Genomic DNA, 6,000 nt, shown 5'->3' on the forward strand with positions numbered 1-6,000 from the left:
GAGGATTTTAATATATTAACGTTTATAACGTTTAAGAAGCCATTTAAAAATGAAACCTTTATAAAATTATTATTTTTTATATAATTAGAGTTTTATGTTATAAAGCAATATAACAAGTCCCAACTTATTACAACAAGCTGTACTCAAATTAAAACATTTAAGTGAAAAAATGGTTGCTATTTATGTCATTATAAAGTTTTAGAAAGTTTGATTATTATAGTTAGTTCGTCTTTGACCCACGAATAATACCTGAAAATGTTGGTAGAGAGTTCTGGGACAAACTGTAGATTTATGCGTAGTTGACAAAGGTGTGTATGTAAACTTTGGTAGACTTGGACCTTCTAGTAAATATTACTGAGTCATAATTATAAAAAAAACTTATAAACATTATATAAAAACAACATTATAAAAAAAATATATGTGGAGAAAATATTTCTATATATTGTGATGATAAATTAAAAGAGTAAATATAAGTCTTAGAATTACAGTAAATACGAATGAGACATCATAAAAGATGTATTCACAGAAGTAAATCTATTCTAGTGTTAAGCCCAGTACACGTTTACGACATCGTTGACATCGTCATTGTCGTTGCCCAGATCTGCTCCCATGATTGCACATCGTTGAGCTCTATTGTACCTTCAACATGCTTTGCAGCTTTTCCAAATCATTACTCTATATCTCGTTATCTCCCCCCCCTGCCCTGTAGCTTGGCGCCGTTCCCTTTTTCCATCTTCTCTCAGCTGTTCTATCCCTCCAGGCTTGTTTACGTCTCAGGGTAATCTATTGTGCAACTTTTCCTCAGCACTCTTTAAGTGACGCGTGGATGAATAACGTCTTTACTCGTAATCCAACAAAAGTTTTAAACACGTTCTTGTCAAAGTGTTATGAATATGGTATCAAATTTGATCAAACTCATCCTGAAAAATACTTTTTTTTAGTTTTGTTGGTTAAATTAGTGACCTTGAAAAACACTTTGACAAGAACGTGTTTAAAACATCGTCAAGAATGATATTTAATAACATAATTACTTAATTGGCAATCTGGAAGAACTCAAACTTTTGTTAACACTCCAACTACAGGTTATATAATATTTGTTTTTTCAACAAGGTAATATTAAGTGAATTAGTAAAAGTATATTCCTACGAACGCATCAGGATTAGAGAACATCACAAATCTTGGAATTCAAAGTGTTTTAAACATTTTATTTATGTTTTGTACTTATATATATATATATATATATATATATATATATATATATATATATATATATATATATAATATTCTCATTATCAATTTTTCACACACACACACACACACACACACACACACACACACACACACACACACACACACACACACACACACACACACACACACACACACACACACACACACACACACACACACACACACACACACACACACACACTAAAAAACTCTGGGCTGTGATCATAACTAAACTATAGACTAACTGCACCACCTGACACGAAATTCATTTCAATCACAAACTACCTATTCGTTTCTTGACAAAGCAAAATATAGTTTATTAATTCATATAATTATTCAGATATTTTAAAACGAGTTTTAGGAATTAAATAAACCCTTACAAAAGGGTCCTCTTATCCTTGCCAGTTTTGAATGTATGAAACACTGTAAAGTATAAAAAGTGAACTTGTTCAAAACAATCCTGTAACAATATCAGAGACTGTTTTGTTCTGATTTGGGCTGTGGAATAGAAACCAAATGAGACGGTGAGACGGAGAGTCGGCTGTGAACATCGCTTCATGATTATTAAGTTCCTGAGCTAGATTATAGCAACTTGCGGTGCTTCGCTAACTTACGATTGTGTTTTGTCAGCACTGCACTGTTATGGAGCAAACTTCTCAGAACTATTATTTCTGATGTTCCTTCTTTATGTTTCCGCTTTGGTAAATTTCACTTCTCCGAGTAGTAGAAATTCACGAGTAAAACTTGACAAACCCCATAAGCATAATGTAATACTTCAGTAGCATTACTTACAATTCTACCTTTCTTAACATAAATATAATCTTTTAAAGACATCAACTAATAGTTATCACTATGTGTAGAAATGCCCCATTATGTTCCATGCAAATATTTCATCACAAATGCTTAAGCTTCAATATGACAGTATTTGTTTTTGGACACTGCTTAAACAAACGTAACACGAGACAATACAAAGTAACGTATATTGTTTTGAAGGTGCGTCGTTTGCAAAATGAATTGGATTAATTTTTAAAATGTTATACCATATTTATATGCTATCTATAAAACTTACTCTCTATACATTACGGACATATTTTATATTTAGGGAATTATATGAAAAATTTGATTGTATTTTCGATTTTTATAAGGCTTGGTGGGTCGTCTTACAAGATTTATGTTAATGTATATGCAGATGGTGCCCTATTCAAGGATGTGGTCCTTTTAATTAAATATAAAAATATATACACAGACCCTTCTTGATATTGTAATTAAATATTACGCGATTATGCTCAGGCGAATGAAATCTAATTACCGTCAATATACGCATAAAACTCTCTCTTTAATTACCCAATGTACCACAATTTCGAATTTTTCGCATGTGTGCGTTGAAAAAGTTAGATTTACAGACGACAGTTTTAAATTGTATAATTTGAATGTTATAAATCGCTATAATTATTTTACAATAATAAATAAACACAATAATTAAAAGATACGTTTTGAATACCAATCTTATCCTAATGTGTCAGTACGATTACTTTTTTTTGTTCTTACTCCCCTCCCTTTAAGACCGACACATATTATTATAGGTGCTTTCGTTGTTCTATGAATCTGTAAACAATATTTTAGGAAACACTTAGGAAAATGAATAGTCGTAAATTGAGCTTTGTATGCGAATTTAAACATTTAAAAGAGCCGATTTATAAGTATAGGTGCAAAGATAAAAATATACAGAAGAATAATTCGAGTTGAAAAAGCTGAATCATGGCACATGAAAAGACTCCGAAGAGTTTTGTTTAAAAGAATAATATTAAAGCAAATAAAACCACCGATACAGAAAGGTGGATAATGCTGGATATGGTAAAGTTATGGCATAAAAGATAACACATAATTACAAAACAATGTAAGATTTATGAAGTGACGGAGGTGGAACGGCCTAGCTATGAACTAGCTAGGCAATTTAATAACCATGTCAGATAATATGGTACCCAAGAGTTGGAAAAGAAAGAAGGTTTAGAACAAGATAAGCTAAGATTTACGTTCAAGATGGATGGATGAACCCAAAGCAGACCTAAAAAAATGCATGTGAGAGGACAGATGAAAATGTAGTAAGATTATGATGGAGACTAAACCCGACATAAAGCTGTGTTGTTGGATAAAGTAAAGCAAGCATTAGCTGTATCAAGATGGGTGGTTAAACTCGAAGCAGACCTAACAAGAATGCATATGAGAGGACAGATGAGAATGGAGTAAGATTGTGATTGAATCCAAACCTGACAGAAAGCTGTGTCGTCTTATAAAGTAATGTAAGTATTAGCTGAATCAAGATGGGTGGTTAAACTCGAAGCAGACCTAACAAGAATGCATATGAGAGGACAGATGAGAATGGAGTAAGATTGTGATTGAATCCAAACCTGACAGAAAGCTGTGTCGTCTTATAAAGTAATGTAAGTATTAGCTGAATCAAGATGGGTGGTTAAACTCGAAGCAGACCTAACAAGAATGCATATGAGAGGACAGATGAGAATGGAGTAAGATTGTGATTGAATCCAAACCTGACAGAAAGCTGTGTCGTCTTATAAAGTAATGTAAGTATTAGCTGAATCAAGGTGGGTGGTTAAACTCGAAGCAGACCTAACAAGAATGCATATGAGAGGACAGATGAGAATGGAGTAAGATTGTGATTGAATCCAAACCTGACAGAAAGCTGTGTCGTCGAATAAAGTAATGTAAGTATTAGCTGAATCAAGATGGGTGGATCAACTCGAAGCGGACCTAACAAGAATGCATGTAAGAAGACAGATGAGAATGGAACAAGATTGTGATGGTGACAAAACACGACAGAAGGCTGTGTCTTCGGATAACGTAAGTAAGTATTAGCTGAATCAAGATAGGTGGATCAACTCGAAGCGGACTTAACAAGAATGCATGTAAGAGGACAGATGAGAATGGAACAAAATTGTGATGGTGACAAAACACGACAGAAGGCTGTGTCGTCGGATAAAGTAAAGTAAGTATGAGTTGAATCAGGAAATACGAGTATATGACACCAAAACCATGGCAATGGATTCGGTCGTTTATCCTATTTTTAGTATTGCGTGACCAGACACTCCCTATTATATGTTAGAAATATAAATATGCAATAAAAAAAATACACACTAAGAAATCATATATCCATTGTTTTGCTAATTTATTATTTACGTAGTGAGTAACATATTAGAAAACAAACATTCACGCAGTTACTGACTGGATATATGATTTATAATTTAATTTAATAGTGTATGTAAATGTGATACTTTTTATAATAAGATAGAAACAAAGAAGATAAAATAGTAAACGAATGGCTCAAATGACAGCATGCTGAAATAACGATAAGGCACTGTTACAAAAAGCGAGACGATAGAGTTACAAATAGAGTGAGAGTAAACCACACAAGAGCCCAAACGATCCATAACATTCGAGTGGCTCATGTAAACATGGCTTTATTCTCCCTACCATTCTTTGGTTTAGGATGGATTTCTGAGAACATTATTATTTACGACGCATTTGGATGAAGTATATCCACGTAACATTTGGTGCCATTCTTGCTGATTTTTTATTAAAATAGATTTGCTAATATAATTTTTATTTTATACTAATATTAAATATTATAAAAAAACAGAAAGCTTTCCTGAAAAGAAAGTGATAGGGAAAACACCACAAATGTTTTTGAAATCAAGGCAGAAACGACGACAAATTGTTGACATACAAATGACGTATCTTGAAGAGCTATTATTGTGATAAGATGCTAAATTCTCATGTAAATAAAAGTGAAGACACCTTTTTTAGTATTTTTTATCGTAGAAAAGCAAGCTGCAATGGATGTAAAGTAAGTAGAAATTAATTTATAACACCTTGATTACTAAGGAGACATAGGAAGAAAAGATTTTACCTGTTAATATTACACGGTGTTAACGGTTCTTAGTTTAATAATAGTAGAGTTTAATTATTAATGAAGTGTCAAGTGTTTAACGATTTATAAGTTATTAAAGATTATTATTCAATAATTGTATAGTAAAATTCGTTTATTAACAATTTTATAATAAATGTAAATTATAGTTGTTTACACAGTAAATTACATTTTTTTAATAAAATACAATTTAAGATAATATTGTGACGTCAAATAACTTTTTCTTAATTAAATTAAATTTTACATAAAATCATGTCATTAACTCCAATAATCTTTTATATTTTTACTGTACAATTTATATACTTATGACTTCATACTAGTACTCTTCAAGCGGATTACTTTGGGCTCGACTATGAGTTTATAAGATGCCTCTAAATTATGGTTCAATTGGCTGTGACTAAAACTTTGTTTAGAATTAAATAAATATTAATTCCTACCCAAAGCCGATTGCAGCGCTTTAATGGGTTTCTCAATCACGGCAGTAATAATGCACTCAGTAAATTTGTATCGATGCTAGAAATAAGATGTAAAATTTGTTGTACTGTCTGAGGTCTGAGAGTTAAAAAAAGATTAATATTTTTCCAAACGTCAGTTTTTGTGAACTATGATATTTAAAGAGTGAAACAGCTAATTAAAAAAAATGTAACTATTTGTCATTTCTCATGTCTAGTCTATCTAAGTTAGATATTGAGATAAACTGTTTCATACTATCTTAGAACGCCATAGCAGGGTACTAATACATTTTTAATCGTAACAGAACCAACACGGGTTGCAAAAAGTAAAACAGGAGTACGGTTATTGGAACAACTTTATATTATTTACGGATG

Source organism: Homalodisca vitripennis, chromosome 3 (genome assembly GCF_021130785.1).
Source record: "Homalodisca vitripennis isolate AUS2020 chromosome 3, UT_GWSS_2.1, whole genome shotgun sequence".
NCBI classification, from domain to species: Eukaryota; Metazoa; Arthropoda; class Insecta; order Hemiptera; family Cicadellidae; genus Homalodisca; species Homalodisca vitripennis.